Here is a 24,470-nt window from a genome sequence, read left to right as displayed (position 1 = left end):
AGCATCTTCCCCCACTTGGGAATCCCCCGAGTGGTAGACCTGCTCAAGGTCAGCTGCCTCACGCCCTGCTCTCTAGCCACCGTTCACACTCCTGCCCCAGGGCTTCATAGCTTTCTGGTGTCATCACCCAACTAGACAGATCCCAGAAAGTTCTCACCAGGCATGACCACTCTGCTAGATCAATTCTACGCCAAAATAAACAACCCCCAAATGACCCCTTTCTCAGGACTATGCCTGGGAAAAAAGGAGTTTAACAATTTAACTGTATAATCTTAACTAAGATTACATAGGGGAACCCAGAAAATGAGTTAAATTTGGAGGAGATAGAGTCTAGGGTAAATTTTCTTTCTTCTCTTTTGCTTTCTATTACAATTGGTTGAATTTTTCATTTTCTTCCAAGATCTGTTTGAGAGAATTATTTGACAATGAAATGATTAATTCCAGTAAGTGATCCTGTGCATGACGTTGGGTGATACCCAGGCCTCATTTCCTTGGAACTTGCTTCCCTGGGAACAGGGCTCTATCCTTGTCCCAGGCCACTTTCAGTCTCTTTAAACGATTTAACCTAGGCTCACAACCTGCTGGCTGCTACTTTCTAAAACTCTCATTCTGGCCACAGTTATTATTTTTAAAACATGTTTATAAAGTTGAAAGTTACATGGCAATTAAGCCTGCAGAGAATGCTTAGATTTGGTACAGTTGCCAGGGGAGAAGATATACCTCTCTCTCCTGTAGTTTCTGCCTCTTGCTTGCTCGAAATAGGATTTGCATCTCTGTGGGTTGTGGTTAATGCGAACCTAATCATTTTTCCCCACCTCAGAAATCTTTACCTTTTGTCATGAACCTTTTCAAGGAGAAGATTGTCACTGACAATTGCTTCTCTTCCCCACCAGTGGGAAAGGCATGACTGTCATCCCACCTGCCAGGGCATGAGTCACCCTGTTTCAGAGGCAAGAGGGTGTGTGTGTCTCTCCGTTCATTCTTAGTTCTCAGACTGATCAGGCTGCTATCCCAAGGGAACTGATAGAGGCTTGGGATTGGTGATACACGTGCCCCTGGATTGAGGCATTTGCCTTCGGGGAAACACAGAAACCTGTCTCATGTTAGGGTATTTTCCCCCAGCCTTTCCTTACAAAAACAAAGGGGACCATCTGGATCAGCCATTTCTAACTGAGAACAATGTAATAATCCTAGATGCACAACAACCCCCCCTGCCCCCCGCAAACCTAGTCTCATGCCCTGATAATAGAAGTATTGATCACTAATGTTCACTAAGTACTTGCTGTGTGCCAGGTGCTATACTAAACGTTGTACATGTATTATTTCATTTAACCTTTGTAACAGTCCCGTGAAGTGGCTAATGATATTATGCCCACTTTATAGTGAAGCACACACTGGGTGGTTGTCAAAAATAAACCTTTTTGGTTTCACAATTCTGATGCAAAAATTGGTCCCAGGTGAGTTGTCCTAAGACTCAGGGTGGCGGCAATAGTCATCCTGACCACGTGGGAGCCCCGCACGTGAAGCATTTCCCACAATAGCAAGGAGTTGGGGGGCCAGAGAGGGCCATTTCCTGGCCCAAGAATAGTTTCACTTGCAGACAGGCTAGCTTTGTTATCAGCAAACTTACTTAGGAGCTGAATACACCCCTCCTAGGATCACTGGCCCTTAATCTTCAGGGACCTGTGGAGAGGGTAAGCAGGAACTGGTGAATGCCCCTGGCCCACCCTGGCCCTAGGTGAGACAGGAGGAAAAGACAGCCAACACTGAGTACCTGTTGTGGCTAGGTGTTTGATCTCATTTGGCCTCCTGATACGTCACTGAGGCCCAAGGGTCCCATCATGCAGAAAGATGGTTATACACCTGCAAGTGGCAGAGCTCTGAGGACCAGAGACAGGAATCTCTTACATTTATATGGTATGTCATTCTTTTTAAGATAGCCTGGCATCCATTACATTACCTTATTGCAACCTCACAGAGCAGGCATCATCCTATGACACTAAATCACATGGTTGGGTGAGGCCTAGGGGAGGGACTGGACCTCCTGGCCGGACATCCTGCTCTTTGAACAAGCTCCTTCTGCACCACTCCTACAGTGTCTTCACTTCCTTTTCCTTCTCTTGCTGCACCCTCCAATGCCCCTCCCATCCCTCTTCTATCTCCCCCTTTCTATTTTCATGGAAAGAGCCTTGAGTGTAGAAACATGAACTCTCCTCCTGGTTTGCCACTTTCTAACTGTGTGGCCTTAGGAGGGCCTGGACCTCTTTTTCCGTGGTTGCCTGGACCTCACAACCTGCTACCCTGATGTCAAGGAACAGGCAGCCCGGCAGCCTTATCCAGAAGATGTCCACTGGCCTGCTCCACTAGATCACCAAGGGGAGCCCACCCACCTGCAGGGCATACAGATGTCCCGGTGTGTTTCTACCCTCCAGGCACTCAGGGGTAGAATTAAAAAACCCTGAGTTTGCAGAACGTCTCTATTCTACAAGCCTGAACGTGGCAGTGCTGGAAGAGAGGCACTTTGTGTCCAGCTGTTTTTCATGTATTATCTAATTTAATCCTCACAAGAACCCCCTAGGTAATTTTATCCTCACTTTGCAGGTAAGAAGGCTGAAATTTAGAGACTTCCTATATACCTCCCTTACCACCCCCAAGCACACAGTTTCCTCTGTTATCAACATCTCACATTCATGTGGTACATTTGTTACAGTTGATGAATCAGTATTGACACATTATTGTTAACTGAAGTCCATAGTTTATATTAAGGTTCACTCAGTATTGTGCATTCTCTATATTTCTATAATGATATATATCCACCATACATTATCATACAGAACAGTTTCACTGCCCTAAAAATCTTCTGTGCTCTGCCTATTCATCCCCTGCCCGCAACCCTTGGCAACTACTAATCTTTTTACTGTTTCTATAGTTTTGCTTTTTCCAGAATGTCACATATTTGGAATCATGCAGTATGTAGCGTTTTCAGAATGGCTTATTTCACTCAGTGATGTGTACTTAAGACTCTTCCATGTCTTTTTATGTCTTTATTACTCCTTTCTTTTTATAACTGAATAATATTCCATTGTTTGGATATACCAGTTTGTTTAGCTACTCACCTACCAGAAGACATCTTGATTGCTTCCACTTTTTGGCAATTATGAATAATGCTGCTATAAACCTTTCTGTATAGGCTTTTGTGTGGGCATAAGTCTTCAGTTAATTTGAGTCTGTAAGAAGTTGCATAATTGCTTAGTAATATGGTAAGAATGTGTTTAATTTTGTAAGAAACTGCCAGACTATCTTCCAAAGGGGCCATTATGGGCTGAATTGTGTCCCCACAAAATTCATGTGTTGAAGTCCTAACCCCCCGTATCTGAGAATGTGACTGTATTTGGAAATAAGACTTTGAAAGAGGTAATTAAGGTAAAATGAGGTCAAGTGAATGGGCCCTAATCTGATATGATTTGTCCTTATCAGAAGAAATGTGGACACAGATGAGTATAGAGAAAAGACCATGTGAAGACACAGGGAGAAACCAAGCCAGAGAGACTTCAGAAGAAGCCAACCCTGCTGTCACCTTCATCTTTTCATATGCTTATTCATCAACTGTGTATCATTGGTGAGTTCTCTGTTCCAGTCTTTTGCCCATTTCAAAGTCAGATTGGTTGTTTTCTTATTGTTGAATTTTAAGCATTCTTTGTATATTTGGGGGAAATATTTTCTCCCATTCTGTGACTTGTCATCCTCTGAACATTGTCTTTCAACAAAGCAGAAGGTTTTCATTTTAATTAAGTTCAACTTATCAAATTTCTCTTTCATGCTGTATCTAAGTCATTGCCAAATCCAAGATCACTTAGATTTTCTTCTGTGTTATCTTCTGAAAGTTTTTAAATTGTGCATTTTACATTTACATCTATGATCCATTTTGAGTTAATTTTTATGAAAAGTGTAAGGCCTGTGTCTAGATTCATTTTTGTACATGTGAATGTCCAGTAATTCCTGCACCGTTTGTTGAAAAGACTATCCTTTCTCCATTGAATTGCCTTTGCAATTCAGTTTGTCAAAGATCAGTTGACTACATTTATGTGGACCTGCTTCTTTTTTCTATCATCTCACTTGCTTTTATTATCTTTTTCTAGCTTTACTGAAGTATGATTAACAAATGAATATTGTATATATTTAGGTTGTACAATGTGATTTGTTAAGATGTACAATGTGATGATTTAATATATGTATACATTGTGAAATAAGTACCACAATTAAGTTAACTAACACATCCATCACCTCCCATAGTTACCTTTGTGTGTATGTGTGGTGAGAACACTTAAGATTTACTCTCTTAGCAAATTTCAAGTATATAATACAGTATTAACTATAATCACCATGCTGTACACTAGATCCCCAGAACTTATTCATCTTATAACTGAAAGTTTTTTCACTTTGGCCAGCATCTCTCCATTTCCCCCCATCCCACCCCCACCCTCAGCCCCTGGCAACCACCATTCTACTCTCTGGTTCTGTGAATTCAACTCTTTCAGATTCTACATATCAATGAGAACACATGTCTTTCTGTGTTTGGCTTATTTCACTTAGCATAATGTCCTCCAGTTTCATCCATGTTGTCACAAATGGCAGAATTTCTTTTTTATGCCTGAATAATATTCCATTGCATAGATATATCACATTTTATTTATCCATTCTTCTGCCAACAGACATTTAGGTTGTTTTCATATCTTGGCTATTGTGATAATGCTGCAATGAACATGAGAGTGCAGATATTTCTTTGAGATACTGATTTCATTTCTTTTGGGTGTATTCCCAGAAGTGGGATTGCTGGCTAACTAAAGCAATCTTACAAAAGCTGGAGGCATCATACTTCCTGATTTTAAACTATATTACAAAGCTATACTAATCAAAACAGTGTAGTATTAGGATAAAAATAGGCACATAGACCAATAGAACAGAACAGAGAACCTAGCAATAAATCCTCGCATATGTGGTCAACTAATCTTTGACAAGGGCACCAAGAATACAAACAGGGAAAAGATGGTCTTTTCAATAAATAGCATCATGAAAGCTGGATATCCACGTGCCAAAGAATGAAACTGGGTCCTTATCTTACACCATATACAAAAATTAACTTGAAATGGATTAAAGACTTAAGTGTGGGCTTGTTTCTGGGCTCTACATTTTGTTCCAGTGATCTATGTGTCCGTTCTTTCACCAATATGAGACTATCTTGATTACTGCAACTTTATAGTAAAGTCTTGAAGCTGGATAGTGTCCATCCTCTGACTTTGTTCTTCTTCAATATCATAATGGCTATTCTGAGTATGGATAGAATTTTATTTTATTTTTTTTTAATTTTTATTTATTATTTTTTTGGGGGTACACCAAGTTCAATCATTTGTTTTTATACACATATTAGATAGAATTTTGATGGGTAGAAATGGAGTTGAGAGCACTCAGGAGAGGGAACTGAGCAAAGGTTCAGTAGAGGAAAGGGGAGATGCATTGGAGGACAGTGAGTAGTTCCAATTGTCTGTATCCTAGTTTTATAAATGTAGTAAGACTGTGTTTTCTAGAAAACAGATGCTTCTAATCACAGGTAGGATTGTTCTTTCCCATGGGGATTTGAGTACCCAGGCCTGGAGAGGAAGAGGGGAAGGAGACCCTAGAAGCACTTGTGACTGGCTGTCAAGGGCATTTTGCCAGCCATGGAGCGTGGGTTTAATATTGTGAACTTTTCTTGATTACATGTCTGACTTTCAGCCTGATATAAGGACGGGGGAAGGGGGAGGCGGGCAAAGGGTTTTCCTGGACAATTGGTGATATTTGGGGAAAGGCCCTGACTTGGGGTCAGGAGACCTGAGTTCTAGCTTGGGCTCTGCCATTTCTGGCCTCATGATGTGGGACAGTTCACTTCCCCCTCTGTGCCTCAGCTCATTCATCTCTGCTGCGGGGTGATGAGAGGTGCCCTCTCAGCTTCCCAGGGAAGAGATTATGAGAAGTGGTTAGGTAACATGTATGTAAATGACGAAGCACTACACAAGTGTAAGCGATTATGAAGGATGTGATCCCTGAAGGAAAGGCTGCCAGGTATGCAGCGTACAGTCACCGTGTTTCCCTTTCCTGCTTCTCTTCCCAGGTAACAAAGCATGCATCTCATCAGTGGATTTGCATAAGTAGTCAGGAGCATCAGTGAGGGCGCTCCACAGATAGACCCAGCCCTGCCCTTCTTTTGCCTTCATATATATGTAAATTCCTTGAAGGCAGAGGACCTACCATTTTTCTGTATGCCCACGGTTCCTAGCACAGTGTCTTGCATATAGGAAACATTTAGTGAGTATAATGTTGGCTTTTTAAAAACAAAACATATTGGGCTTGATAGGCATTTCTATGATAACATTGGCTGGTCACAAGCTTAGCATGAATCAGATGGCTAAAACAGTAAATGTGCAGTGTCTAGTAAAGGAAAAAATACACACATGCCATGACTCAGCCATTCCAGTCACAGCTCCTGACCCTAGAGAGATTCCCACACATGCGCACAAGGAGGCTGACTGACCATGTTCATTGCAACATTGTCTGTACATGGAAAATTGGAAACAACCTAAATGCCCATCAACAGGGGCAGGAATAAACACATTGTAGAAAATTCAGTGGATTGCTAAATCACAGTTAAAATGAATCAAATCTCAAAAACTTCAGTTACAGAAAAATACATAGTGTCACAATTTATTTGAAGTTGAAAACATGTAAAACAATGCTAAGTATTGTTGATTCATACATTTAACCATATGAAAGCATGCATAGGGAAAATTAATCATGGAGTCCTTTTAAAAAATTTTTTATTGAAATGTAGTTGATTTAAACATGGAGTTCTAATAATGGCTTCTCCAGGGGAGAGAATGGAGGGAGTGTGAAAGGGGTGCTTAGGAGGCTTCAGTTGTAGCTGTAATATCTGAAGCAAATGTGGCTTAAAAGGTGACTTTTAAAGTCTGAAACAAATGTGGCATCATATTATATTGCCAGAGCAGAGGGGTGGGTTATTAGGTGATTATTTTACTCAGTGCTTTTTATATACCCAATATATTTCACATCTTGAAAAGCCCTTTGTCGACAAGGGCTGGGAGAGCTTTAAATGAAGATTAGGCTACACTAATAAAAGCAGTGTGCCCCAGACCAGAACCAGGCTCTGTCTCTCAATTCTACCACATGATGGCGCCACACTCCCCAGGGGGCACCAAGGGGTGGGGTGCGGGGGCGGGCTGGATGCTGGAGGGCTTGGGAACCTTCGAATGTGAGAAAAGTTAAAGGAACAGAAAATGTCTACCTTGGAACAGAGAGGATTCAAAGGAACACAGGCCCCCAGCCTTCAGATAACTCAAGTGGGGCAGGAAGCATACTCCGTACCCTGCGTGACCCCACAGGAGAGGTGGGGTAGAAGCTGGGAGGGAGGGGGCAGATCCCACTCACCCTCAGAGCCACAGCTGTGGGACTCTGGACCCGCTGCTGGGTGAAGTCTGAGCACCCTCGCCCAACAGCGATGAGGAGGAGGAGCTGATCTCCCAAGCTCTGGGGGTGCTGCAGGAGGATTCTTGCTGTGTCAGAGGCTGGCTAGGTAAACTACAAAATCCTTTCTAATGCTGAGATCCTTACAAATTCAAAATTGTATGAGCCTATAGTTACAAAACTATAACAGCATTTATTTTTTAGGGTTGATGTTCCAAAAGGTAACAGTAATGAATATTATTCTATCATTGTCATATCTTCTAGGGGGTTCTATCCATTTTTCCTTTCTTTCCTTCTGTTTCTCTCTTAGCATGTCTCTGTTACAGGTGGTTTTGTCCCTCTCTTTGTCTCTGTCAGCACATCTTATCTTTCCTTTCTGGTTGTCTGTCTGTCTGTCTCTCATTGTCTCTTTGCTTCCCTCTTCTCACCTACCAACACTCAACTTCCTCTACCTCATCTTTTTTTCAAGGAGCATTGTCTCATGTATATATATTTTAATTCACTTTATTGGGGTAAAATTTACACATGCAATAAAATTCAGTCATTTTAAGTTTCTTCAAATGTATCCATTCAGGAAGCTACCACTGATCTTGGAGAGACAGCAGTGAGCAGTCCTGAAGAGAGACCTAAGTTCCCTGCCCAGGAGTGGAACCTGGGTAGCCTGGATGAAAACCAGGGATCCTAACTGCGAGTTCCCTAGGGGCTAGAGGCTAGAAGCAAAGTGGCCCTAGCTCTTTCAAGGAGGCAAAAACTGTAAAACAGGTACAAAGTTTATTATTAGAGACAGAGAACCATGTATGGGAGAGCACACAGAGAAACAGTTTATTTAAGACAGAAGCAAGGCAGAAATACACACCCAGAGAGGGAGGTTATGGGCGTCCTCTGTAATGAGGAAGAGCACAGAAGTCAGAAACTAGGCAGAGATACACACCGGGAGAGGAGTGCGGGAGTCCTGCACGAGAAGCACCGTAAAGAGGTAATTTAAATCACTTATATAGGACAGTCCTTCTGGGTCTTTGTTTACCTTTGGCCAATTATCTTGTTTCTTTTTTCACACCTGACTGGTCCTGGGACCCTCCCCAAGATCCCACCACAGAGGCCTGTGGGTGCATGTCTGCACTTATTATGGTGTGGTGCCCCTCCCGTTTAGACCCCCAAGGAGCCTTCCTGCGCATGTGCAGACAGGGAAGTTTTCCTTGACCTCAGGTGTGAGCACCTTATCTCTTTACTTCAGCAGAGCTCAGCTTCGGCCACTAGCTTTGTCCTTGGAGGGTCTGGGTAGGAACAAAACTTCAGTTTTACTCCACTTGGCAAACACCTGCTGTCCGGCCCAGGGGCCCATCTGTCTTCTGCCTCACCACCACACCAAGACAGAGCGTTTCACGTGCCTGCTGCCCTTTGCGGTGGGTCCCCTCCCCACCCCCTGGCACTTGGTGACCACTCATGTGCTTTCTGTCACTATTGTTTTGCCTTTTCTAGAATGTTATATAAATGAAATGATATGTAGCCTTTGTGCTTGGCTTCTTCCGCTCAGCATAACGCTTTTGAGATTCATCTGTTCTCGTGTGTATCTGCAGTCTGCCCCATTATGTTACTGAGTAGTATCCCATCGTATGGATTTATCACAGTTTGCAGCATTCATCATGCAGACATTCATCGATTCACCAGCTGATGGATATCAGTTGTTTCCAATTTGGGTCAATAAGAATAAAGCTGCCGTGAACATCCAAGTAGCAGGTCTTTATGTGGGCGTATGTTTTTACTTCTCTTGGGTAAATACCGAGGTGTGGAATTTCTGGGTCATATGATATGTGTGTATTTAACTTTATAAGAAATTGTCAGACTGCTCTCCAAAGTGGCTGTGCTGTTTTGCATTCCTACCAGCAATGTCTGAGACATTCTGCCACTCCACATCCTCACTAACACTTGGTATGGTAAGTCTTTTTCATTGTAACCATTCTAGTGCTTGTATGGTGATAGTGATAATAGTGATAATCTCATGGCAGTTTTAATTTGTATTTTCCTAGTGATTATGTTAAACATTTTTCATTAGCCATGCATATAACTTTTTTAAATGAAGTGTCTGTTCATTGTTTTGTCCATTTCTTTAATCAAGTTGTTTGTCTTCTTGTTACTAAATTGTAAGAGTTCTTTATCTATTTAGCATATAAGACCTTCACCAGATATATTTGCCAATATTTACCTCCCAGTCTGTGGCTTGTCTTTCATTTTGTTGACAATGTCTTGTTATTTATTTGTTTATATATTTATTTATTTGGCTGTGTTGCATCTTTGTTGATGCACACGGGCTTTCTCTAGTTGTGGCGAGTTGGGGTACTCTTCATTGTGGTGCACGGACTTCTTATTGCAGTGGCTTCTTGTTGCAGAGCGTGGGCTCTAGGCGCAAGGGCCTCAGTAGTTGTGGCATGTGGGCTCAGTAGTTGTGGTGCATGGGCTTAGTTGCTCCGTGGCATGTGGGATCTTCCTAGACCAGGGATCGAACTCGTGTCCCCTGCATTGGCAGGCGGATTCTTTACCACCGCACCACCAGGGAAGTCCTGAGAATGTCTTTTGAAGAGTAAATTTTTAAAAATTAATGAGGTCCAATGGATAACTTCTCCTTTATAGCCCGTACGTTTTGTGTCCTAAGAAAATTTACCTAACCAGAGTCACAAAGACTCTGGCCTTGGTTTTCTTCTAGGAATTTGGCCAGAATATGATTTGACTAAATCCTGACTCTTTTTAGAATGGCTGCATGTGCCCTCTCCCACCAGCAGCTCAGGTTTCCTCTGACACACAGCCCCATAACACTTGGCAGTATTCAGCTTTCTAACATCTGCCAGTCAAGTAGGTAAAAGGTGATATCACTTTGTTATTTTAATTTGTACTGCTCTAATGACTGTTTTAAGTCAGTACGCCTTTTATCTACGTGACTCCCAGTTGATTTTTTTCTCTTGTGTATCCTCAATTGAAAGTGTTTCCCAGGCCCTTTCTGAGCCTCTCACAAGTATCATTTGGTCCTTCTACCCTGTGCCGTGTCATCGCTGGTGGCAGTCAGATGTCATCAGAGGCAGACTAATTCTCTCCCCAAGTCACTGGCTTACGTGATGAGTGATGTCACGGACCAGCAGGTGCCTGAACTTCATGAGGAAGCTTCCATCAGCAGGGCTTTTGCTCCTGCAGTGTTTGTTTTATTTTTAATTGCAATAATTAATGAAATAGCCAGACTTTTTAGTCATCATATTTGGGGCTCTGTACTCAAGATGGGAAACCATTCCTTTCTCAAGATGTTTGCTGCTTACTAATAACATTGAAAAGTCGTTCTGTCTTTCTCTTCTGTGGGAAAGACAGATGCGACTGCATGAATTACCTGTTTTAGAGTCCAAGGCTGTGTCTTGAACGTGTGTACATTTCTGTGAGGAGGGTCAGGTCTATGCTGTGGACGAAGTTGGCTCAAAAGTAGAATTTGGAAAACGAATCATACTCTGTCCAAATACTCTCTCAGTAACAAGCCAAATAAAAAATGATATAAACCTCCTGTAACCTTTAACATTTTTAAACAACATTTTAGATATCATACTAAAATGCTAGTGCTTAGATCACTGCAGGCTGACTGCACACGTTAAGCAGGGTGAGAATCAAGCTACATAAACCCTCTGGGGTGGATTCTTCTAAGGTCGCAAGTATAGTCAGATTTCCCTTTCAGAGTCCCTGGATCCTGTCACACATCGTCTCAGAAACTGTTTTGCAAGTGTGGGTCATCGGTTTCTCTGGTCTTCTGTCAACTGTATTTTCACCTGGATATTCTCTGAGTTCTACCTAGATTTTCACAGTATAGTCTCCTTTTCCTTCTAGTCTGATCTCATCTCCTGCAAAATGGCCACATTTTGCTACGTGATGTACTGCATTTAGTAAGGACAGTCTGATGCTTTGTAAAAAAATTTATTTATGTATGTATTTATTTTATTTACTTTTGGCTGCATTGGGTCTTTGTTGCTGTGCAAGGGCTTTCTCTAGTTGTGGCGAGCGGGGGCTACTCTTCGTTGTGGTGCGTGAGCTCCCCGTTGTGGTGGCTTCTCTTGTTGTGAAGCACGGGCTCTAGGCTCTTGGGCTTCAGTAGTTGTGGCCTGCGGGCTCAGTAGTTGTGGCTCATAGACTCTAGAGCGCAGACTCAGTAGTTGTGGTGCACGGGCTTAGTTGCTCCTCGGCACGTGGAATCTTCCTGGCCCAGGGATCCAGCCCGTGTCCCTTGCATTGGCAGGCGGATTCTTAACCGCTGCGCCACCAAGGAAGTCCCAATCTGATGCTTTAATAAGCAGAAAACGTACCTCTCTACACCTCACCCTCGTTGATGCACATCACCTCAGCTATGGATACATTTGAGAAGAAAAGGGCTGTCCCGGTTTGAGAAGAGCAACTCACTGGCAGCCACCCCAGTGTTTAGTAGCAGAAGGGTACTGTTTGTCTAGGGCCACAGTGTACAGTTGTGCACACTGCACGTAAAGGGCCAGTAGAGCTGGTAAATGGGGATGGAAATCCAAGCTGTGTGTCCTGACTTAGAGGTGGCTCTTCCCAAAGGGGCAGCACAAAGGTATCCTGCAGGCAGCTAGAGGCCCCAACAGGGTCAGTGTTGGGTCCCACAAGGCCAGACCCAGAGCTTAGGGAAGCGTGACAACAGGCTGAGGTTGCTGTTATGTTGCACCTTGTAGAAATGGTATGCTTATTAGAAGGCTGCCTGAAAGATTGCGCATGAGTGCCTGCAGATCCTGGGAGAAAAGGGCTGCGTCGGTGGTTCTTGATGGAGGAAGGGAGGAGGGGTGCCCCCAAAGGACAGCTGGCAACATCTAGAGGTGTTTTTGATTGTCCTGACTGGGGGGTGCTACTGGTGGTTAGAGGCCAGGGATGCTGCTAAACATACTACAAGCCATAGAACATTGTCCCACATTAAAATTATCTGATCCGCAAAATCAGTAGTGCCACTGTTGAGAAACCCTGGGTGACAGGAAGATAAGAGAATGAGTTTCCTCCATAGGTGGATGTGTGGGTAATAATGTGGTTGTTTTAACCTATATTTAAGAGTGGCCAGTTGTATACTTTAGGTTTTTCCTTGAAGTAAAGGTTCTTCCTCCACCCCAATCCCATCCCGTCCCACCCTCATTTCTTTCTCACCTGTCCCCCTGGTGCCGTGGGAAAACAAGATGCTCAAAAGAAACTTCTACGTGATGATTGTGTGAGTGTCCGTGTGCACGTGTCTATGTATGTGAGGGAGAAAACGAGACAGACTGAGAAACAGAAAAAGACACTTAGAAATGCAGAAAGAGGTGTGCAGAGAAAGCTAGTGAGGAAGTCGGGCAAGAGGTAGATGGAAAGAGAGAGAAAAAAACCCACAGAGGACGGACCTCCAACTAATGTTTTTCAACAACTCCCACCTATGATATGCCAGAGCCTGGAAACTCAGTGATGACAGGTCTGGATCCCTGCGTGCTACACTCTTTCCAAGAGACAAAGGCCACCAGCTGTAACACACGTGGAAAGGGGGACGCTCACAGTAGTCATAAGCAAAGCTGGAGGGAAGTGGAGGAGGGGCTCACCGTGTCTGGGGGCGGGGTGGGGGGCACCGGGGGAGGCGTCCGGGGGAGGTGACCACTGAGCTGACCGGCGCTTCTGGGGGAGAAGCACTTTGTTGTGGGAACAGAATGAGGAGTGAGGATTCTTGGCGGGTGGGTTTGGGGAGTGGCAGAGGGTTGGGAGGAGAGGATGCAGGGTGGACCTGGGCATGGAGGGGTAGAGGTGGGGATGGAGGTTGAAAAGGGCAGTTATGGCCCCCACGACCCCCCCAGGGCAGGACTAGACCTTGAATCCATGCGTGAAGTTGTACACATGGATGATGCCTGGAGCTTCTTGTGGAATATTTCCTTGCCTCTTTCAAGTGTTTGCCTTTTCAGCGAGACCTACTCTGATGACCCTGTGAAAAACTTCAGCCCACTCCGCCGGCATCCGCAGCCCCTCTATCCTTTCTGTAATACGCATCACCGAATAGCATATTATATTCAATTTATTTATTAATGTTTTTATCCCTTGACTAATGTATAAGCTTCGTAAGAGCAGAGATTTTCTTTTGTTTACTAATGTATCTAAAACAGCGCCTCATGCATCATAAATACTTAATAAATATTTGCTGAACGAATGAAAATGGGAGCTGGAGACATTCCCCCCCTGTCAACACCTATCTAGAACTTTGTATTTCTGACAGTTGGGACAGTTGGGATAGTTTTCTAGTGTTGCATAACAACTTACCACAAACTTGGGGGTTTAAAACAACACGTGTTTCATCTCACAGTCTCTGTAGGTCAGGAATCCCAGCAGAGCTTCTCTGAGCTGCTGTTTAGGGCCTCATAAAACTGTGATCATGGTGTCCGCTGGTATAACTGGGTCACTTTGCTGTACAGCAGAAATTAACACAATATTGTAAATTAACTTTATATCAATTAAAAAAGAAAAAGGTGTCAGCTGGGGCTGAGTCTCCCCTGAGGCTCTGCTGGGGAGGGGTCCACTTCCAAAGTTCCCTCAGGGTGTCGGCAGAGCCCGGTTCCTGAGGCTGCGTGACACAGAGCTTCAGTTTCTTGCCGGCTGTTGGCTAGAGGCTGTTCTTAGCTCCCTTCTGTGGTTCCTGGGCGTGTGGGACTCCCCAGCGTGGCCATGTGTTTCCTCAAAGCTAGCAAGGGAGACAGAAACTCCAGTAAGATGGGCACTGTAATTTTATGTAGCATAATAAGGTAATTACATACACAGTCACCCACATCCTGTCACCTTTGCCTTGTGGTAGGATCCAGTGAGTCACTAGTTCCACCCACGCTCAGCAGGAAGGGATCACATAAGGACATGAACACCAGAAGGTGGGATCAGAGGGGCCGTTTGGACAGAAAGCCCACTCAGGAGGTGATGGCTGGAGGTGATGCCCCTCCTTTGAATGCAGGCAGTCCCTTGGCCTTATGCACACCTCAACCCCGCACCACATTAGGGTTGTTTACATATGTTAAATATGCATTACATATTTACATGTGCCTCTCCCACAAGACTGGAGGCAGAAATCACTCTCACTCCTCTTTAGAGTCAGCGTCTAGCACAAAGCCTAGTACATAGGAAGTCATCAGTTTGTAATGAATGGGTAGAAGGATGGATGGATGGATGGTGAATGCATTTATCATATATAGATGGAAGAAAGGCAGAAAATAAAGGAAAATGTGGTAACAAAACACTGTGAAGGCAAAGCACCTAACAAAGGACAGAAGGAGTGTGGCCCTCACCTGATAGCAGCCCTCACGCTGTGAAATGAGAAGGTATAAGCAACAGGTGTGGATCTGTTCACGGTCCCAGCCTCATTCCTGGAACTGTCACTTGGACTCTTCCTATCAGGGCAGCCAAGAGACCAGAGGCAGGCAGCCCCTCTTTCGCAGATGGTCTGTTTTCTCTTCGGGAAAAAGTCACAAGGGATGTCCAGATGTTCCATGTATGAAGATATCAGTGAAACCCTGCATCTCTTAGTGACTTTGGCAGGTTTGGAGGTAATTTCCTAAGAAATAAGCTGAAGGAAGAAAGCATTACTTTGTAATCCTCTCCAAGGCTCAAGGGAAAGGCTTTTGATAACAAAGGATTTTAAAAGTACTTCATGAAGTAAACACTGAGTTTTGAGCAGAACCTCCTTGAGCTCCCACTGCGGTGCGGGGTGGTGAACCAGGCCTTGGCCTCTGAGTCCAAGGGGGAAGCCAGGCCGCAGGCTCCCTGGTGCTGGCAGTGGGGGCCTCGGGCCGCAGGTCCTCTGTCAGAACTGTGAGACGGCTGCCCCGGGGCAGACGCTACTGATGGTGCTTGTGTATGCTCCACCCAGTAATGCCTCGTGGGAGTAAAGATGGTGACACCTTTTCTGGCTGAGAGCTTTAGGCCGAGTGACTTTGGGTTAGAACTTTATAAGTGCATACTTTTTTTTTCCATTTTGCTTGAATTTTTATGATTTCTTTTGTTCACTTGATCCATGACAGGCCATTTTGCTTTATGTCAGGTAAAGGCCATTAATATCCAAGGTGAGGGAATTGTGACAAGGTCACACCAGAGGTGATACTATTTACGTCTTTGCTAATCAGGGCCAGAAAGTGAGGCTGAGGGACACCCTTGTCTTTAGAGGTGACAACTGAGCCTTTGCACGGGTCCATGTTTGTAAACATCTTTATAACACAAATCTGTGAAATGTTTGGTGCTTGGTCTCCCAGGTGTTGATGAACCACAGACGCTCTGGATATTCTGACCCATGAAGAGAATGTCAGATTCCAGGACAAGGCACTAACTTTTTTTCTTTTTTAAAACCTAAAATGAAATTTAATGCCATCTAGGAAGGAGTGGATGTTCACGGGTATTTTGAGGACATATAGGTGAAGTGAGTTCAGAAATAATAAGATATATGGAAAAATATGTAGAGGCTGAATCAAATGGTAACCTCAAGGGCACTAACTTTTTTTTTTTTTTTCATGTAGGTCTTATCCAGACCTAATTATTTTATTCATATTTCATAACAGATTTTATCATATAGTATACTATTCATTATTCTAAGATCCTTGTGCAGCATGAAATATACATGTTTGCATAGTGTAATTATAAGATAATGCAAGAAGTTTCAAAGACTTATTTCAATATAGAGGTACTAGGGATATGACATGTAAACAGAAACAGATAAGTATTGGAAAGAAAAAAGAAAGACAAATTTCCTGTCCTTTAAGAATCATGGGATGGGTTCTTTCACATTGGATGTGGGACATATCTTGACATAGTAACGATATATTAGCATCATTTAATGAACAAGAAAAAAACTTTAACATGAAAAATTGACAAAAGGAGGGGGTGGGGGTGAAGGGGAAGCTGAGACGAAGCGAGAGAGTAGCACAGACATGTATATACTACCAACTGCAAAATAGATAGTCAGTGGGAAGTTGTTGTATAACAAAGGGAGTCCAACTCGAGGATGGAAGATGCCTTAGAGGACTGGGGCAGGGAGGGTGGGGGGGACTCGAGGTGGGGGGGAGTCAAGGAAGGGAGGGAATACGGGGATATGTGTATAAAAACAGACAATTGAGGACTTCCTAGGTGGCGCAGTGGTAAAGAATCCGCCTACCAATGCAGGGGACACGGGTTCGAGCCCTACCCTGGAAAGATTCCACATGCCACGGAGCAACTAAGCCTGTGCGCCTAAAAAAAAAAAAAAAAAAAAAAAACAGACAATTGAACTTGGTGTACCCCCAAAAAAATAATAAAGAAAAAAAAAAAAAGAAGAGCTTTGAGGGCATCAGGGAGAAAGAAAAAAAGCAAGAGAAAATGTTTCTGACTTGGTTTCAATAATCAATGCCCATGTTCTTTAACTGGCAATGAGGTCAAGTCTGTGTTTTCTCTCTCTCTCTGTCACACACACGCAGCTACATACACATACTTTTCTTAGAACAAAACAAATATCAAGTAGAAGAAAAAAACCCTCAGTGATAAGTACAAATTTAATGTTTTATGCTTGAAGTCAGAAGTGAGGGAAAAGAATATTAAGGGTGTATATTTTAATCAGCCTTTTGTCAATTTTTCATGTTAAAGTTTTTTTCTTGTTCATTAAAGGGCACTAACTTTTAAATAAACATTTTAGCCTGGATTTCTCTTCCTGTGTTTTCTTTATACCCTATCAGCCTGCCACCACCAAGCTAAAGGAGCTTAAAGCAAATCTGGAGAAGCCGATGAATAACAGTGGGATCTTTTTACTAAAACTGCCCTGAGAGCAAAGTAGTACGGAGAACTTGGAATTCCCCAACACAGCGTTCCTCCTCGTTTTGAAAGCAGTGTCCTCGCTTGAGAAGAAAGGGGCTTTAACCTGTTCCTCCTCACACTGGCTCATCGCCCAGCTCTTTGCTTGAGCTCTTCCTCTCCTCTGTAGAGTTCCAGACACGAGAGTGTTGTTCCTCTGGATCCAAAACCAGTAACTTGACCGGGAAGCAGCATGAGAAATGTTAGAAGGACACGCGTTCCCTGCTGGGGTCTCCGTGTCCGGAACCCACACTTCAGGCCCAGCCTTTAAAAGCTTTAAACGCTGACTTGACACAGAGGGGAAGCTTCTGAATAAAGGCATCCATCAGTACTGATTCTGGGTGCATAGCACGTTGTTTAGCACACTGAGGGGACACAAAAGGATTAAAGTCATGGCCCTCACTCTCTGATGACAGATGGGACTTAATCCAGGGTCACCAGGAACCCTTCACCAAGGAACTGACTCTAACTGGGGAGCATTTCCAACTCAGGTAATACCTGGTATTCACAACCAGCTTGAGCGGATTCATCCTGGATTCCTGGGCTGCGTCAAAGAAAATACAGAACCATCCCCTTGCTCGTTTCCCCAGAAGGGGCTAATCTCGCAGGTTTTCTGTGTAGGAAAAGTGCATCACCCCCCCCCCCCCCACACACACACACACGCACACACCCACCCCAGCTGTTTGTCCCAAGTACTTGCTACGTGTTCCCTCAGGGCCCACCTTGCATCCCACCCCTTCCCCTGACCCCTGTCTTAATGGAGGGGTTTCTAATGGCACAGCCTGGACTCACTCTCAGTAACTCATTCTTAGTAAATCGTCGCCATTAGAGTGAAAGACTTGCTTTCCATGTGTTTCCCTCTTTCAACATCAGGTCAAAAGCAAAGAAAAAGATAAAATTCACTATCTCCTGTTCTCCCAGTGAATCTTTTTTTTAATCATTCTACATTTACTTTAATCTTTTTTTTAATTTTTATTGGAGAAGAGTTGATTTACACTGTTGTGTTAGTTTCTGCTGTACAGCAAAGTGAATCAGTTATACATATACATATATCCACTCTTTTTTAGATTCTTTTCCCATATAGGTCATTACAGAGTATTGAGTAGAGTTCCCTGTGCTATTCAGTAGGTCCTTATTAGTTATCTATTTTATATATGGTAGTGTGTATATGTCAATCCCAATCTCCCAATTTATCCCTCCCCACTTCCCCCTTGCTAACCAAAAGTTTGTTTTCTACATCTGTGATTCTATTTCTGTTTTGTAAATAAGTTCATGTGTACCATTTTTTCTTATTCAATGGATTCCACATATGTGATAGCATATGATATTTTTCTTTCTCTGTCTGACTTCACTCAGTATGACAATCTCTAGGTCCATCCATGTTTCTGCAAATGGCATTATTTCATTCTTTTTTATGGCTGAGTAGTATTCCATTCTATACATGCAGCACATTTTCTTTATCCATTCCTCTGTTGATGGACATTTAGGTTGCTTCCATGTCCTGGCTGTTGTAAATAGTGCTGCAGTGAACATTGGGGTGCATGTATTTTTTCAAATTATGACTTTCTCTGGATATATGCCTAGGAGTGGGATTGCTGGATCATATGGTAGCTCTATTTTTAGTTTTTAAAGAAAACTGCGTACTGTTCTCCATAGTGGCTGGACCGGTTTACACTCCCACCAACAGGGTAGGAGGGTTCCCTTTTTCCTGCACCCTCTGTGGCATTTATCATTTGTAGATTTTTTCATGATGGCCATTTTGACCATTGTGAAGTGATACCTCATTGTGGCTTTGATTTACATTTCTCTGCTAATTAGTGATGTTGAGCATCTTTTCATGTATTTGTTGGCCATCTGTATGTCTTCTTTGGAGAAATGTCTGTTTAGATCTTCTGCCCATGTTTTTGATTGAGTCGTTTGTTTTTTTGATATAGAGCTGCATGAGCTGTTTGTATATTGTAGAGATTAATCCCCTGTCAGTTGTTTCACTTGCAAATATTTCCTCCTATTCTGAGGGTTGTCTCTTTGTTTTGTCTGTGGTTTCCTTTGCCGTGCAATCCCAATGAATCTTAAATCACTCTCTTTCCTTCTGAACATGAGTCTCTCAAACTGCTAGCTTTCCATCTTTATTTATATTTCTTCTTAAGAAATTTAACCACTGTGGAGTATTTTTCAAATGGATGAACACGTCTAACAAACACTGCTTTCTTAATTGGTCCATGTCCTTTTGACTTTCTAATATTTAAAAATGCGTTTGGATACAAAGGCCTTCCCTGTCTATCTTATCTGAAATAGGTCCTACCCTCCTATCCACCCTGGCCCACTTTTCTCTGTTTACACAGCCCCACTCATTTTTAAAATCTAGTTTTTTTTGTTTATTTGAATTTTTGGTCTGTCCTCCCCTGTTGGCCTGTAAGCTCCATGAGGGGAGAGACCACATCTGTTCTGCCCTATGTACCCCCCAGCTCCTAGCAGAATGTCTGCCATGTACAAGAATCTTGTTAAAATACTTGTTGAATGGATAAATAGTGTTCATTGTAAGTGATATATCACTTAGCTAATTAATTTTAAATAAGTTTAACAAATTTAAATAAATTTCCTTAGCTAATTAAAAGTGAAAAGCAGGGTGAAGCAGAGTGGAGGGTAGCAATGCCAGATACGTCAGAATCGGGTCTTTGGAGAGTGGAGCAGAGTGCGCAGGAGCTACCGGAGCTGACAAGTCAAACGAAGGAGGCTGTCATCACGGGCATGAGTGCCCTCGGCTGCCAGAGTCAGGGACGCCGAGGGAGGACCTAGGGGAGGTGAGGGTAGATGTGGGCCTGGTCACTGCTTCATGCAAGAGGGGCCAGGCCGGCAGATAAAAGACCATGTGTGTGAGCTACAAAGTGACTGCTGCTTCACCTCCACCCTCCAAATCTCACGTGAGGATCCCGCTGGCGGCCCACCCTTTCCAGAAACATACAGGAAGGAAAATGTGATGTCGCCTAGCCAAGTCAACACATTACATGTTGTAACATAAACAACCACACATGTGGTCGGCGCTCACTGTTATGGAATGACTGTTTGAATGAATGAGTGAACGAGCGGGCATGGCAGCAGGAGGCACTTGGCCGTCCGGCCTCACCAGCACGAGCTGTCCACGAGGGATGGGGTTTTTGCCGGTTTCATTCTTTGCTGTATCCCAGCGCTTAGAATGGTGCCTGGCCCATGTGGGTGCTTAAGACAATTTTGTGAAGTGAATATTGAATGGTTCTGGTCCTAAGTCAAAAGGACTTGTGTGGAGTCATTAGAAGAAACGAATGAATGGAAAATTTTCTTTGGTACAGGGTGTAGGAAATACATGAGGAGCCATTTTATACATTTAGCATAAATGGTCCTGAAGTGAAACAAAGGGAGAACCATATTTCCTTCTCTTACAACATATCTCAAGAGAGCGAAATATAAAATCGTTGTAGTGACAGTGGAGCAAATATCATAAATTTGTATATCAATTATAGAGAAGCTTGGCTGCTCAGCCAAGAACCCTGTCTAAGGGGGAGGAGAGGGGAGAGGAAAAGTGAGTTAGATGTGTGTTATTCATAGCCTTTCTCCAGGCCCATGTGGGAAGCTACTAAGCAGAGTCATTCCTAGAAGGGCCTTGACCTGCTGAGAAGCCTGACAGGCCACGGATACCCCAGGGCTAGAGCCATTCAGTCAGAGCCAGGCTGTACCCTGAGGCAGACTTAGAACTTAGTTGTGGGGGGCTCAAAGTTTAGCTCAAATATTCTACTTGTCTGTTGGAACGTCTCGCGTGAACTCTGATGCAATTGGAGCATCTCTTTCACCTTTCTGTCTCCCTACCCCTCATATGATCTCATTTTTGTTTCAAAAGATGTATGCCTCTCTATAACTCTTCTACAACTCTATCTCTATATATCAGAAATACCAAATGGTAACCATGATTCTCTCTGGCTGGTGGAATTACTGGCTTTCATATGCTTTTCTTTTTTGTGCTTTCCTTTGTTTACCACTTTTTTTAAACACGAATTACTTCTATAATCACACACATAAAACAGTACGAAAGCACTTTTAAGTACTCTAACTAAGGGTGGCTGGAGCAATGAAAAAGAGGTCTATTGTTTGTACGTTTTTAAAATAAATATTGCCAGCAGCATCTTACATGAGCAACTTAAAGTGTACATTCTACTTCTAAGCTACCATGTCACCCTAAGTGAGACACCTATGGATGTGGGAGCGATATGGTACTTGTTCTCAGCACTGAATTTCTTCTAGATGTAGCACCCTGGGGAAGTTTATTATCAGCCAAATGTTGGTTTTCAGCTTGAATAAGACTTTCTTAGATCTTTATACCGGATATAAACTGAGACTCTTTGTCCACAAAAATGCAATAAATAAAGTAAAAGGAGATAACTTTCCATTTATTATGTGTGGTATCTGCAGGATTATAGACCTAAATAATAAAAGATGTCAAGGTGCCAGCAGCAGCACCACATCCAAGATGGCAGCCAGCAGGAGGCTGATGAAGGAGCTTGAACAAATCCTCAAATGTAGGGTGAAAAACTTCCTTTATATCCAGGATGATGAAGCTAATTTATTGACTTGGCAAGGGCTTATATCATGACACCCCTCCATATGATAAGGGGACCTTCAGAATCATAAACAACCTTCCAGCAGAATACCCATTCAGACCACCAAAGATCACACTGAAAATGAAGACCTGTCACCCAGAACATTGACGGAAAAGGTCTGTTTGACAGTAATCAGTGCTGAAAACTGGAAGCCAGCAGCCAAAACCAACCAAGTCATCCAGTCCCTCATAGCACTGGTGAATGAACCCCCAGCCCAAGCACCCCCTTCAGGCTGACCTAGCTAAAGAATACTCTAAGGACTGTAAGAAGTTCTGTAAGAATGTTGAAGAGTTTACGAAGAAACGTGGGGGAAAGCGGCCTGTGGACTAAAGTCCGCCAACTGTCGATTCCAGCGTGTGAGCAGAGACCTTGAGCAGTGCATGCAGACACCCACAAAGCAGGCCTCTGTGGGAAACTGACAGGTGCCGCTGCCTGGCATCCACCCGTGGCAGTTACTAGTTTCCTGCACTTTTTGTTGTCAAAAGTGGTCTAGGTAACCTATAAAGGAAGGTTAAATTTTTAAGGTGTTTTAAGAAAAAGAAAAGATGTCAATAAATGGTGTCAGTGGGTGTGAAAAATGCAGTTATCACTGTGTCATGGATCTATTAAGCAGTATAAAGCAAAAAAAAAAGAAGAAGAAAACAACTGAATATTTGGCTTTAAATGAAAACCAGGGCATATCTGAGGACCAAGTTTTATGATTCATCCCTATTTTCATAGCTGGTTAAAATCCACTGACAATAAAAAGTATCAAAGTTTCTCCACCCAAATATCTCCAAACAAATCACTAGAGGTGTCCTCAGTAAAGTGCATATGGAAGATTAACATCATGCTAGACTTTGGAGAGCTAAATTTTAGAAGTTTCCTCCTGCCCTAATTCTTGGTAGAGGTGAGTCAGTAAGAGGAAAACTCACTTCTGTCCTGAGTCACAGCCTTGGTCTCCCTCTGCTGCTCCTCTTCTCTCAGACTTTTTCCTTATTTTACCCCCAAGTTCAGTGCTTCAGCTAAGCAAGTCCCAGGGCCCTCCTGAGGGGTGAAGGCTTGGTCTGGGGACAAGCTCACTGCCCTCTCCCATCATTTGTATCCGGGCAGGAGTGGGTAAAATGTGTATCAAGGGCAGCCTTGGGAAGGGTGTGAAGGATGGAGACAGGGAGAGTCAGCAAAGCGAAGCTGGCTGCTGGAGAAGCATGTGGAAGGGAAAGGAGCAGTCGCCTTGGACGAGGAGAATTACAGGAATGTTGTGTGTATGTGTCTGCGTCCCAGTTTGGTGTGCAGTAGATGAGAGAGTGACCCCTTTTTCCCACAAAGAAAGCCTGTCCAGAATCAGCCAGGCACTTCGTTCTACCCTCTCCAGATCAGCTCAGGGCTCTCACTAACTTCGCAAGGCTGGTTCTGATCTGACCACTAGAGGCTTATCGTAAAAAGTCTGCCTTTCTCCTGGAGTCCAAGGATCTCAGCTCTCAGCCACACACAGTTACATAGATATATAATTAATGTATCTATGATAAACCCTCCTTCTCAAATAATCAGTTCTTCAATTTGGTAGTAAGAACCAACCAGACCATCTGGGTTCTGCAAGTAATTAACCCATGGAATCCTGGAATGATCCCATATCTCAACCAGAGTAACAGACCTTTATATTCACTAAATGTCCACTAGATTGAGTGCTAAACAAGTTCGCTGGGGTAAGACCATGAGAACATCACACAGAGGAAATTCTTCTGGTGTCAAACTCTGTGAGGACAAAATGTACTTGGAGTTCAACTCCATCTCTTCTGTCTCATGGTAGGTTACTACAGTTCATTGGGAAAATAGTTTGAAATTTGCGAAATCTCCAAATCCTGACTTGGAGAGTCTGTGCCTCTTGGCTTTTTCACAGCTTCTTTGTGACCATAAGATAGGTTTTATAACCACACTCCGGGTTACACAACTGTTACTGTCCCCGTTGGAGAAACACAGTGGAGAAAACTAGAACCTGCGTTTGCATTTCCTGTTCCATGTGAACAGTTTCATCTAAGAGAACAGCATATGCTGTTTCTCCACAACTATAGTCCTCTCCTGCTGCTGAGGCTGGAGGGCCTGCAGCACATGGTTTCAAAACAGAAGGATCTTCCCCAGCTGTACTCTCCGCATGCCCTGCTTTCTCTGCTCATAGCCTGTCTTTCTGACTCTCTACCCCCATGATGGGTGCATGCATGGAAAAGAAATGGGGACCCAGTGAGTCTTGGGGCTTCTGAGGAAGCCCGCAGGCCCTGATGAGAGCTGGCAGTTGGGAGGTGGATTGCGGCCAGTGGGCTTAAAGGGGCAAGCAGAGTTATGTAGGGATGCAAGGGTTTTAACCGTTGCTAAGCTGATACGACCTTCCCCCAACTTCCCTTTCTGACTCCCCTGATCTGCCTGGGGTCCTGTCTTCTTCCCAGACTAGGTACCAAATCACAGTCATAGAACGTTAGTGGCAAGAAAGGATGAACTTTGATCTGGGCAGAGGAAGTACCA

The 24,470-nt window shown here is 43.5% G+C and overlaps 1 protein-coding gene and 1 pseudogene across 1 annotated transcript in view; both read left to right on the top strand.

Moving 5' to 3' along the window:
• Positions 1–3,478: 3,478 nt before the first annotated feature.
• Positions 3,479–24,470, top strand: part of APOD (apolipoprotein D) — a 48,242-nt gene continuing 27,250 nt past the window's right edge. Inside the window, exon 1 of the mRNA XM_057737968.1 lies at positions 3,479–3,619. The gene's annotated coding sequence lies outside the window, so the exon portion shown is untranslated. The remainder of the gene's footprint in view (positions 3,620–24,470) is intronic.
• Positions 3,481–23,559, top strand: LOC130855082 (ubiquitin-conjugating enzyme E2 L3-like; annotated as a pseudogene).

The sequence above is a fragment of the Hippopotamus amphibius genome, chromosome 6 (genome assembly GCF_030028045.1).
Source record: "Hippopotamus amphibius kiboko isolate mHipAmp2 chromosome 6, mHipAmp2.hap2, whole genome shotgun sequence".
NCBI classification, from domain to species: domain Eukaryota; kingdom Metazoa; phylum Chordata; class Mammalia; order Artiodactyla; family Hippopotamidae; genus Hippopotamus; species Hippopotamus amphibius.
This window is presented reverse-complemented; position numbering and strand designations above follow the sequence as displayed.